Source organism: Phalacrocorax carbo, chromosome 5, assembly GCF_963921805.1.
Source record: "Phalacrocorax carbo chromosome 5, bPhaCar2.1, whole genome shotgun sequence".
NCBI classification, from domain to species: Eukaryota; Metazoa; Chordata; class Aves; order Suliformes; family Phalacrocoracidae; genus Phalacrocorax; species Phalacrocorax carbo.
This window is the reverse complement of record NC_087517.1, coordinates 47443373-47456980: the sequence shown is the minus strand read 5'-3', so window position 1 is coordinate 47456980 and position 13608 is coordinate 47443373. Positions and strand designations below refer to the sequence as shown.

At 39.4% G+C, this 13608-nt stretch overlaps 1 long non-coding RNA gene across 1 annotated transcript in view; it reads right to left on the bottom strand.

The window, feature by feature from the left end:
* Positions 1-6896, bottom strand: part of LOC135313696 (uncharacterized) — a 222841-nt gene extending 215945 nt beyond the window's left edge. Inside the window, exons 1-2 of the long non-coding RNA XR_010373234.1 lie at positions 6804-6896; positions 4213-5781 (exon numbers count right to left, since the gene is read on the bottom strand). This is a non-coding gene — a long non-coding RNA (uncharacterized LOC135313696). The remainder of the gene's footprint in view (positions 1-4212; positions 5782-6803) is intronic.
* Between the last annotated feature and the right edge of the window lie 6712 nt (positions 6897-13608).

Below are 13608 nucleotides of genomic sequence, written 5' to 3'. Positions count from 1 at the left end.
CTGAAGAAATCTCTGCTCACCACCCTCCTCCAGGATCAATAGGATTCTACCTTACATAACTGATCTAAGTTTGGCAGCAAGAGCTCTTACACAGCAGCATCTTGCAGATTTTGAGAATACAGAAACAGTAAGTTTCTTCCTCAGCAATATGAAATAGCTGTAGAAAACCCAGCATACCACTCGGGCGTTTGAATCTTAACTTCTAGAACGACACCATCACTACCTTACAAACCTGAACAGTAATACCCTCCAGAAGCAAACAGCTGCATATGCATACCGTGCTTTGAAAGCTGCAGTGTCTAAAAGAGGAGTGATGAGAAGTGGTCCAAGTCAACATTTTCTCTTTTTTTTTTGTGTTGGGTTTTTGTTTCGTTTTGGGGTGGGTTTTTTGTTACAAAACTCAACAACAATACATGATCTTTTGCGTTAATTTCATAAAAACATAAGGAACTCTTATTACTCAAGACTGCGTTCTTGGCTACTTCAATCTGTGGAAGGCCAAATAGCAGGTAACACCACAAAGGCTGTCTCCCCTAAACAACCTGAGTAATTGTCCTTTTGAAAAGCTAAGAAAGCTAAGAAATTAAACAATCCCCTACACAAACTTCATTTTCATACTTCCAACTAGGAGTACTGAAAGCAGAAAATTAATTGGTTTTAATCTGTTGCTTAAGAGCTTTGAGTTTATCGAACAGGTTTGTTTGCCAGCCCAGGAACTGGAATTTTGGATTCTGAGTCACATTCATTCCTAAACCTTATCCTCTGACATGGAACAAAAAGAAATGGGAAGAGCAGCAATGTGGGGCAGGAGAGGGGGAAGTTATTTATTGCAGTCAACTAACTTTTCAACTGAAAGGATATATTTATAACTTCTTAAGTGGCTAAAAGCAGTAAATTTCACTTATTATTAATTCCCTTAAAGTAAGAGATTTAAGAACACTAACTCTACCACAGGAATTTCCAGTGATGGTACCATTTGTCATTAGAGAAGTACACATTCATAAGCAGTGTGTGTTTACTGATGAACTACTCTTTTCTGGCTCCTTATTTCAAAGCCAGGCCCAGTGTCATCACATTATTGTAAGATAACATTGCAGACCAACACGATGAGTCAGCAATCAAAATGACGCGTTTTGCCATCCCACAGAGCTTGTTCTTTTGGTTCAAGTCCTGGAATTGCTGGTACATCTCCTCTCTCGCATCCTCCTCTTGTTTGCATGCTGCCGCAAAGCTCCAAGATTGACTTACAGTTTTCAGGCCAGCTTGTTTCAGAAGGAAGGAGGTGTTCATGTGTAAAGTACCCTGGGTCTTAGAAACACAGAAACGTATGCTGGAGAAGCTTAGTGCCTAGTTGGCCGTCTTCAGCAATGAGAAAAGGAAGCTGCTCAATTAACTGGAACTCAGTGGAAAAGAAATTTCAGTTTTCTTTATCTTCCTCTTCCACTTATTCTTAAAGCAACCTTCAGATAATTCAGATCATGAGAATCTCATTGTATCCATATTCCTGCTGAGAGACTTTACCTATGATACACTCACTGCAAGACCCTTGCAGGCCTTCCCATCATATTTCAACCAGGTGTACAAGGCGCAGTGGATTGAGCTCATACAAACACCCAAACAGTACAGAGGAAAAAGCTTTTTCCACATTAGGTGAGACTGAAGGTACACGGGGCATTACACTATAAAATGCCATTAAAATGAAATAGCCACTAAGATGAAACTCATTAAATTCTTTTCACAGAACTGAACATTAAAAAGAAAAAAAAAACCACATATGGTCCAACTGGTGGTAAAGCCTGTTTCCACATAAAACCTGCTAGAACTATTATCCATTTCCATTCTTGCCATAATAGCAATGGTATTAGAAATCAAAAGTCATCCTGTGATAAAACAAGTTATGTTATATACAATGTTGTGTATAAGGCATACAAACAAAAACAAAAAATAGCAAATATGACAATTTATTTAGGAAATCAGTATTGAAATCCAGGAGAAGCCCTAATCAAAATTTACTAAACCAACAAAAATACTTAGGTAGGGTTGGGGGGGAAGAAGCACAAGTTCTCTTCGGTGAATCTGTTAAAATGTAAAATAACCACCATTTGCTTCAGTCTGCAGCATACGAGGAGATAATACTACATGCAAAAAAATCCACACCAGCCTCACTTTTGTAGGGTTGATGATCAACAGAGATAGATGATTAATAACATCTGGACACCATACCAAGAGAGCAGTGACCTCTTTTCTTCTCCTGCATCCAGGTGACCACCCTCCCACTAAGTTTAGGGCATGCAACCTACTGAATTATATCCCACACATCAGAATACATAGAAATACTGCTGAAACAAACGTGTCGTCTTTTTCACTAGAACATGAAAGTTGTTTCATCTCCAGGCAGAACATTTCCCCTCTGCTTTCATCCAGTCAACATCTCTGCTTTGACGGTCTCATTACATACTTCAATTCTAAAACCAGGGGAAGGCTCTAAAAATCATGCATTGTCATTTCTCCATACATTCCCCCTTTATTCTTTTTTAGCTCTTACTGCACCCAGACTGTTCCCCATAGTTAAAAAAAGATCACAGCTCATTGCCTGGTGAAATAGATGCACGTACTACATGCGATAGGGCTTGAGGAAAAGTACAATGAGGGAAAACTATGGCAAACTGCGTCCTGCCCAGAAAGCAATTTACTTGTCATAATCATACTGAGTAAAGGCACATACAACACAGCATCACTTCCAGAAAACAAGGGGAAACACACCTATAACCAGTACTCTTTTCTTCCTTAATCCCTCTTTAAAGCTATTATGCAGAACCAGTGGGAAACAGGGACTGACTGACAGGATGCAGTAACATAAAGTGATTTGATTACTCTGAAACAGAGCCTTTTCATTAAGTTTTTAGCTTTACAATACAGGATCTATTACAAGAAGGGTCATTACACTCCTTTGTACCAAATGGATCAAAGGTCCATCCTATTTGATGTGTCCTTGTATTTATAAATCTTACGTAAGACCCCTTTTCTTTACATACCTTACATATATATTCATTCAAATACAAGCCTCTCAACATCTGATCATTCAGTAGAACTGTATTTGATCCATGTCTTTTTACTCTAAATAACCAGCTATGCAGTCTTTCAAATGGATATCATATCCTTCAATATTAGTCATTCATATTCATGTAATTGAGAAAGAGTGAGTACCTCACAATTCCATTTGGAGAACCAAGCATCTTTGAAATGTATTTACAGATGGTTTTCTCACCTCCTTGGGAACGCTAAGTACTATCAGTGCAGCAATAAAAAAAAAATAGCTCAAGTGCAAGAGCTCCGATTCTATTGCAGTGCAATGGTATTTTATTTCTATTATTTAATGGGAAGACGGGAAAAGCTACAACAGTCATACTGTTCCAGCAGAAACTGCACTGGGGGGAGGAGGTGCGGGGGAAGGATAAGTGCCAGGTTTAAACACCAAGTAGCACCACAGCCATATGATTGTTAGATCGCCAGAAATACTGGAGTGCCATGAACCATGCTGGATGAGACATTTACTTTGGTCACCTGAGCACTTGGTAGCCCCTCCATCCCCAAAATTAAGGGCCCACAAGAACTCATTTGCGATTGGCATTCTGTTCCATATGAGTTATTACCGTTTGGCACTACATATTTCATAAATTCTGTAGCCACAAAAAAAAGAAAGCCACAGCATTCAAAAGGTTAAAGAGAAGGAGATGAACTTCATGCAGAAGTGATGCACAAATCCTCAATTTCTATTCTCCTACCATCTACTTCTGCTCACAGCAGCAAAAGCAGCTTTTTACTCACACGTTCATCATTCCAGAGCTGACTGAAATGCAGAGGAAAAAAAAAACTAGACAAGATTTATGAAAATACAGAGACTTCTATTGAAGATATTGTATGAGCTATATTTCTTGCTCATTCTAGATACTTTCCAAATATTTTCACTGGTTTAATAAAAAGAATTCTCTCTGTAGAAATTCTAAAACCTCTAAAATGAAAGGAGCTCTCTAGTGCTATTTAACTGACATTTTCCACCACTATAGATCATACAAATCACAAGCACAGACTTTACAAACACCACACTCCATATGCACCCAGTACTCCTGTTTTAGCTTTTTTCCCCAGCTTAAACAAGCAAGCAGGAAACAAACAAGGGAACAGAAGGGGTACACAAACCCCTGGACTTACCTTTTGTATGGTCCCTTTGTAAACTTTGCAAAGAAATTTAAATTCCTCCAGCTGGATTTGATTCTTTTCGCTTTTCTCTTTCTCGAGTCACACAGAAGCAAAACAATTAGTTTTCAGAGGTTCCATTTATTGCTTTTCCATCCCCAGCAAATGCGTCCAGGAGACTATGCCAAAGTAAGCCCAGAACTCAAAGGCAATTGGAAAAGGGAGGGTAGGGGGCTGCTGAAGGACCAGATTGTGAAATTCAGTAGCTCGAGCACAAAAATATCCTACTGTACAATATACCTGGCTTCTTGCTCACCAAAAACTGTAGTGCAAACTGTCAGTAGTAGCTTCCAATAGCTGCTGTGTGTGCTGCAGATGGTACGTCTCACTGTTACCTTCCCAGATGGGTAGAGGATTCAGAGAACAGCAAAACCAGGGGGTCGCCTCCAAACCAGGTGGATTGCCAGCCACTCATTCACTCAGTCCAATTAATCAAGACAAGAACAGCTCAGTCACCAGAGGTATCTCCTTCCAGGGTGCACAGGATTATGGCAAGGTTATTAATCTTGCTTTGCTGCATCCCCCCCACCCCCTACATTCAGCAGCCTGCACCGAGATGATTGCCAGCTCTGTCTCTGTCCCTGTTCTACTGCATTTTGCTCAGCCCTCTGTTGCTGCAAGTGAAACACAGAGGAGGGAGGAATACTAATAAGGTGGTTAGCTACAGTTTCTTTAAGGCGTTCTACATACTGTGTGCGCGTGTGCATACGCGTGTGTATGTGTGTGCATTTTGCATGGGGCAATCTGGATTTCTTTGCAGCTGAAATACAACCTGTTTCCGCACCAAAGTCTGAATTAATCTGGATTATCACTTAATGAATATCAGAGCCAGCAATTGTATTTTACTTAGGATAAGAGGAGGGTACTAAATGGTCTAGAAGATTAGGACAGCAGTAGAGGTTGGGGGAGGGGGGGTGTGTGCTGTAGAAACCACTACACCCAGAAGAACAGATTAGGTTAGAAAATTTGTTCCAAAGCAACTCATTTTAGCACTATTTTAGAAGTCATTCTTACATCCTGTACCAGTCAGGATTTTAAAATCAGCACTGTATTATCCATCTCTAGATTAGACAGCAATATGCAGAGTCAAGTAAATATTTTTAGAAAATAAAGGATTTCTGGCAGGAAAAGGGAAATACAGAAAGTCAGCTGAAGCAGACATCCAGCACTGCATTTATAAAGGTGCTCTAAATTCCCTCCTGTACCGAGAATTGTTCTGCTGTAACCTTTCACTTGTGAAATGAGCTTAGAGTTCTCAGTCCAACAGCCAAAACAGATTTCCCATGTATTGTCTAAGTAGCTGACCTGAACTGGTGTGTGAACCTGGATATTCTCTCACAGCAAGTACAAGTCCTGGCTGTAATTCACTCCCAGGAAATATGAAAGCGGTCATATTGCCTTCACTTTCCCATAGGTAATTCACACCCTCAGCATCAGGTTCAGGGTGAAAGCACCGCTGTTTCACTTGGCATCCGTAATTCCGACGTTTTGCAGCAGATGACACTTCAAGACTCCTTCAGGAACCTAAAAACAAAAATAAACCGTTCTTCAGAAGCAGCTTGGGGATTACTACACTAAGTTATAACTACGTGGGACTGGTAAGCAAGCAGTTCATAGGTCTGAGTAACCAAATATACTTGACAGAGCTCCCTATTGAATGAGCTATGTGAAATCAGTTTGGTGCTTCATATCACAAGAAGAGCTAGCCAGTGAACTGTGATTGAACAAGCACAGAGATGGAAATGACTGTGTAGCTTTAGATAGCCCACCCATAGGCTAGCTGGCAAGGAAGCCTGGATGCACTGACCATAGCAGTATTACTGTTACTTTAGCACAGAGGACTGAATCTAATATGGCTCTGTCCATAAACACTGTTGCCACAATATTTAATAATCATATCAAGTAAAAGCCTTCTACTGGTAAGTAAACCCTGCAGTTTTATCAGCTGATGAACTTGCAAAACCACACAGCACAAAAAGGCTGGATGTCCATGGTATCTGAAAAGAGAAATATAGGGCAATGTAGGGAATGGTTTCAGAAGACGGAAGACCAGTCCTGTTCCACTAATTACATGTAGTCACGTGGGCTTTTGTTCAGTTTTCCAGCTTAACTTGCATTATAATTTAAATCTGGAATTATTTGATATGAAAAGTCCACAGAACTAACAGATGACATTGTAAGTGATACCTGGTTGTTTTTTTTTTTCTTCTGTACTGCAGTTATTTCTCTTTTCCACAACCCATCCTATTCCCAACACTGCATGACATCTTATATTTCTGTCAAGTCAAGAAAACAGTGTTCACATCCATCAACAGACATAACTGAGCTTATCCACATAGGAACATGATCAGCCATAGTAGCTTATACTGAAGGTCCATCTAGCCAAAATTTTGCCTCTGTTGGTTGCTGTCACAGACAACCATAACATCGAGGAAAACAAATAGTGGTATTTCCCAAATGCACTGTCCCAGGTTTAATTATCTGTGCCATAAAGAACTGCAAGGTTAGAGACAAGAATGCTCTGCGCACTTGGGTATACCACTCACAGCTTCATAGTCTTCTGTCATACCCTGCCTGGTCTCATTTCTTCACGCTGAGAAGCCCTGATGTATTTAACTGTCCTTCACATTGACTTTTCCACCCCATGCAGTGTCCAGAATGCCACAGGCGTGCCACAAGCTTATAGCATGACATTGATACTTTCTGTAAGCTAACAGTTCATGTTCTACTTTCTAAGACTGTGGCACAAGTAATTTGGCTACTCTCAGAAAATTAACTTTTTCAGTGACAAAACATTTACAGTTCTAACTAGTCAGCTCAGCTTTCGTAAGACAGACCTCATATCTAGACCAAAGTCCACCATGGACAGTCTTTTCTACCACCTTAGGTTGTTTTTCTAGGTGCATTCAGAATCTCTTGAATACATAAAAAACAGATGACACCAAAGATAGTTCAACCAATTCACACATGTAATGTTTACATCCATGGGACTGCAACAAAAGCAAAAAGAATTAAACTGACTTGCATTCTCATCTCCATGACACAGAGTACATGTTAAAGAGGGGGAAAAAATTTAAGCGTTGTGCAAGAATAAGTTACTGTTAGTAGTGTCTTCCAGGTATTACTCACCATAACTCCAAGGGTGCAGGCAAAGACCTCTGTCCTACCTCATCTGTCCTTATATCTGTGTTAAAACCATACCACCTGTTAATTACTTTCATGTGAATCAAAAGGACCAAACCATCCTTTGCACTTCCACGGGTTGATTGGTTTTGGGGTGTTTCCCCCAGGGGGCAGCACAAAACATCTCATCACTCCTCTGACTACTACCGTCTTACGAGACTCTTTGTTCATATTCCCACATGCTTAAAACAAAGGCAGTTTACAAAACAATATGAACCAGGCAGATGTACCACTCCCTGTCCCCACCCAACAAAACCCTAAACCTTACTTCAACTGCCTCTCACTCTGGCCCTCACCTAACTCAGCTGAACTTCATGACCTGTCAGGTAATACCACACCTCTGAAAACAACTTCTGAAATTCAGCACAAGTTGAGCACATGAGCTTATCGTTCAGCAAAGTCCTCAGTAAAGAAAACACTGACCTGGCACACATGCACACACACAAATCTTCCAAAGTTCCTCAAAGGGTTTTTTTGGAGTTTCACTTGGTTTCTATTATGTTAACCTTTTCTGATTTCATGAACCCCAAATCCATATACTATTTGTCAGCCCAGACCCCTTGCTCCCACTTAATTTTCAGCATCTTCTTTATTAAGGAAAAGTTGTATTTAAGTCTACAATTTCCATGCTGAGAAAGCTATTAGCAAGACCGTAGCGGGGTGAAATATGATCTGAGAGGCTCATATAAACAGTCTAAGGCTGTCACCAGGTGCAAACAGGCACCTCTGGCTGATGAAGTTTGAGGAGTTAGTACTGCTAGCTGTCTGCACTACCCAGATTAACACCCTACTAGTAATCATCAGAAGCAAATACATACCAGTTCCTCAGCCATCACTTTCATCGGCCCAGTCCCAACTTAAAGCCAGGATTAATGGGTGGTGTAAATTCATACACTAACCTACAAACTGCAGGGACTCTGAAGCAGTACACGTCAGCTTCTGCTGCCTCTGTTAGAGGGCAGTGGCCGCAGTTCCTACGGAAGCCCAGGACCCACTGCCACTGTTTGACTGAGGTACTCTCACAGCTGAACCGTACAATGCTAAGAGCACTCTGATAGCTCTTCAATAAACCTTTCTCCCAGGAGCTGTAAAGCCTTATCATAACCACAAAGATTTTCAGAAGACAAACAGTGAAAGAAAGTGGAAAAGCAGACAAGCAAGATAACATATTATCTGGAGGAGGGGCAAAATTAACTACTGGCAAAGTCCTGAAATGTTTCCAAAGTTCATCTTCAAGACAAATGGTAAACAGATTTCTACTGTGCTGAGCATTTTGTAGAAAGTATAGGGCCAGGGTCTATCTGCTCCTGTTGCAACAGGCATGTGAGTAGCAGTAATAATAATTTCATCCTGAACGTCTCTTCTCCAGGGAGAGAGTATAGCAGCATTACTACAGCAAAAAGATTCTTCATGCTCTTTACATCTTAAAACTCACAGTCATAGCCTAGTGAGCAGCACAAGTGAGTTCCTCAGCGTCTGAGAAAGACAGTAGAGATAGGCATGTGATACAGTGGCAGGTTGTTTGTTTGTTTGTGTTTGTTGGGTTTTTTTTAAACCAACTTCTTTGGCAAATTGAGCAGTTTTCACTGTAGATATTTTTAGTTCCAACAGAGACTTACCAATAGATTCCAGGCTTCTGCCTAAAAATTTCCTCTAATTCAGTGCCTCGAGTCTGTGATTTCAAATGAATCCTACAATGCTGAAATACAAATCATAATCATCTTGATTTTGTGCTACTTGGCTTCTCTTATTTGAAAACCTGTTTTCCTAACCTTATACCTGACTTAGGAGAAAACCCAATTAGATCAAAAGTTAGAAGTTAAAATAAAATGTACATTTCCTTAACTTTTCATTTGGGAAAGGAAAAAAAAGAGAAAAGTTTAAAGCCTTATTTTGAAAGTGTCAAAACCAAAAGCTTACAGCTCATCATCATTTAAAAAAAAAAGAAACAAAACCAACAAAACCAATCAGAAAACCACACCTACAGGCTCCAAACCCCAAAATCCTACCTAGGTGTTATATTCTGATATAGACCTGCTCCCTCATCACTACCCCCCACCAAAGGCAATTATATTTTTTCCTCTGTATTCAAGAGACAGGCCAAGGACAGGAGTATTCTTGCAAACAGAATACTCCCACACACAGATCCTCAGCTTGAGTTAATATGACCATTCTTCTTACATCTGCTTGCATTTTTCTGTGATATTATCTCTTCCCCTCTGCAGAGACATGGATGCAAGAATTAAAGGGTGTGGTGTCTTATCAAAAGCAGAATTAGTCATATTGTTTGTCTGGATTTTACTCTCACACCACTGAGCACTTACTAAAAACAGCTGGAGTGTTGAAGAATACACGCAGCCTTAAACATTGCATCACTGTTTAAGAAACAAGATAAAAGTTACTAAACTAAAACTAAATACCTTGGATTGATTTATCCTATGCTGAAGAAGCACTGATAGCAAAAAAAGTGCAACTATTACATCTCAGTTCCCTAGAAGATTTTTCTTTTCTAAGCAGCGAGGAGATTTTAATTTGATTTTTTTCTAACTGGTCATAAATCTCTTAACCTTTAAATTAACATACATTCAGGTAAAAAAAAATTAAGAAAACAGAAGGAAAAATCAGAAGCTGTGATTACTACATATATCTTAAACCAGTATTTTGAGTCTCAGGTGCTTTAAATACTCCAGGAGCTTTGATGATCCTCTCTGTACCCCTTGTGCCCATCAGCAGTTTATTATTTACACTGACTCAAGTTTTACTGACTGCAGTTAAGAATGCCTGAGGGATGTTTCATCAATATTCCTGCTCTTGAGAGACTGCCATTTTCCTTCCAGTCTCACCTCCTGGTTTTCTTTCAAGTCTCACTTCTGTGTGCAGTAATTCAGCAAACCAGCTTGATACTCAGTACTGGGATAGACATTGCTAAAGGAGGAAAAATATCATGATGAAGGTAAAATTAGCTTTATTTTAGCAAAAAGGTATGCTTTCTATGTTTATCTGAACACTCTGCAGGTGACTTTAGCCAACTACCAAGATCATCAGGAGAGGTTAAAATGCCTTCTCATATGTTTACAACTGTGCAGTATTTTGGAAAGTTGTTTTACAATATTTACAAAGTTGCAACCAGGCAGATCAATCATTAAGAATTGTTTGCATGCAAAAATAATGTATAGTGAATCAAAACAAGGGGAACAATTAAAAAAAAACAACCCTAATTTCAGGATTCACAAGAAGTACAAAAAAACTTGAGCCTTTCTGAGTTTTACCTATATTCAGAAGAGTCCTGTGACAGCGAGCCTGCCCCTTCCATGTACAAATGTCATGTTGAAATATGGTATTTTAATACTTTCTAACTTAACCTAAGCTAGGCCTGAAATAAGATATTGCACTTCACAATGGGGAGAAAGGCTTGCAAGAGCCCAAGAGATCTGGAGCCACTGCAGAAGATGCAAAATAAAAGCTACATTAGCCTCAAAACAGAGGTGACTATGCTAATACATCTGTTGGAATAGGTATTAATTAAAACCTTCTCTAAAACTGCACTTGCAAGACTTCAAGTGTTAGTGTGCTCCATGAAGAAGGAAGTTGGCACATTAATGGGGAAAACTTAGAAAATCTAGTTACATGTTTAGGCTTATCGAGGAATTTGATTGTTACCTTGGCAGTTACCTCATGAAATTCAGAAATGGAAGAGGGCTGTTATCTCAACCAAGTTCACCTCTCAGTTACTGCTCTCTAATGTATGTTCACCAGCTTGCAGTCTGACTTTAAAAGTCTGAGCAATAGAGTATCCATTACTTTTCACGGGAGACAGTTCCATAGCTCAATAGATCTCAAAGTTAATGCTGTAAAGAGCCACTGCATGAGCACTGAGTTCTATTATCTCAAAAATGCATATGCTGATAGAGGCTGTTACAGGCTTAGACAACTTATTTTCCTGTTAAACATTTTTTGTCAGCCACTACATCCATGTCCTTCATGTGCAATGAAGCATTTTCTATACAAGAATTTCCTTGACTCTTCTTACCTACACCTACATATCACCACGGGCAGCAGACAGCAAAAGATCAGCTTTTCTTGTGCTAAATTTTAAAGTGATACATGCAAATAGCAGGTTGTTTTAGATTTCAAGCTGAAGTGGTGCGCTCCAACCAGTGCAGCACTTCCAAGTACATGCTTTAGCAATAGTAATTTTAATAACACTATGATACTTACAGATGCATCTTTCTTATTGGTGTCAGAACAAATAGCATTTAACTGTCCTTAGAGACAGCAGTTTTTTCACTTGTGGTCATACATCTACATGTGAACTTGTCCATTCAGTCTTGTTTTATAGTTGCTGTTAAAAAGAGTTGATACCTCAGGGCACCTGTCATCTGTTCCATTTTCGGTATCTACTTTTAGAAGAAGGAGATCAGACCCTCCGGGGGCTCAGGAGTGCTTGAGTGACCAGCTCAACCATAGATACCTTTCATGCAGGTGCATAGGTTTGGTGTTAGCAGATTGTTAACAAGGGTTAATCTGCAATCTCTCTACAGGAAATATCCTGCTACCCACATTGCATCACAAATAGATAAGCTTCCTCTAAAGACTGAGAGGTCCAATGACTGTTGGTGCCAACCATGAGAAAACAATATTTCTTGAAAGTTTAACCCTAGAGAACAGTGTTTAAAAAAGTTAATTGCATGTTCTTGTTAATGCTATCTCTGTGTTCTTTGTGAGTCCTAGAGCAGGAATGTGATGTCTTCCACCGCTTGACAATTTTTGGCCTACTTGGCCTGGATGGTCCAGAGACAAAGGTTTCCCTGTACTGTGATCAATACACAGACTCACATCCCATTTCCACCTCAATCACCTGTGTGCCCTGGAGTCTGCTGCAATTACTGAAAGCACAGTTAAGAGAACCTCAAGAGGTTCACCAAATATATTTTGGAGGTGTAATGAAAACTGACGAAATTGGATATGAGTGACCTCTATTAGCTGCCATTGTGGTGAGCTTGTTCCTTCTGCCATGGGTGAGAGAAAGAAAGAAAAGAGAGCAGGGGTGGGAAGGAAGAAGCTGTTACAGAAAAACTGCTCTACAGATTCTGGGAAAGAAGAGTAATGACATCTTTGAATGAAAATACACAAAATACACTAGAGTATTGCTTGGAGTGGTAGGGTAGGACAGAAAAATCAAAGAGGAAAATGCGGGGCAGGGCAAGATGGGGAAGCACCTAGTAAATCAGCAAGTTTGATAACTTGTGACTAAAAATGAAACCCAAAGGAAAAAAATCCAGGTTTCACATGAACAGAAGGCCAAAGGATAAAGCATGAGACAAAGCACAATTAAAGACTTCAAAGTTACAGTACAAGAAAGGAAGCAATGATCTCAGAAGAAACTTTTCAGGAATACATCCTTATTTAGAATAACTCATCTCCTTCCATAGCACACTACTCCATATAATAACGTTCATCAAAAAACAAGTCATATCCATTCTAAGACTCACTGGGGTTCACTGGTTGCCCAGTTACTACCACTGTGAGTTTGTTACAGGACTTTGGCTCAAGACCAAATAGATAGAAGCTACTCACAGTTTAACTCAAATAGCAAATAATTTGCGTGAGGGAAAGAATATTTGCTAAATTGTCTTCACTAATTCAGGAGTAAGAAGATAAAACCTTCTCAAATTTAAACCCGATTTAGATCCATTAGATGGAAACAGGAGGCTGGCAGAAAACATAGGTCTTGGAGGCGTATGTACCATAGAAACAAAGTAAATACAGATTAACTTCTATTCAGGAGCTAAAAGTTATTTAACATCATAAAGAAGTTTTCACTAAGAATTGTTAGATGAAATTAAGGTAAATAAAAGTTTAGATTGTAAAGCACAAAATATGTATGATAATTAGATCATTTTCAGCTTTGGAAATGTCATTCATAGGAAATAGTGTAAGTCAGCATAGGTCTCACTTTAAACGAAACTGGACAAAATAATAGTACATTAGTGAGCAATCTTGTACTGAGGGTGAGTACAGCTGAGCAGAAATACTTTAACCCACTGTAAATGAAAAGTAAAATTCCTCAACCTAAATCTCTTCTACTGAGAGTTAAGCTAAAAGAATCTATTTTGCATCCATTGTCATCTGCTAAGCCACAATACAGCTGTGTATACATGAGTCCTG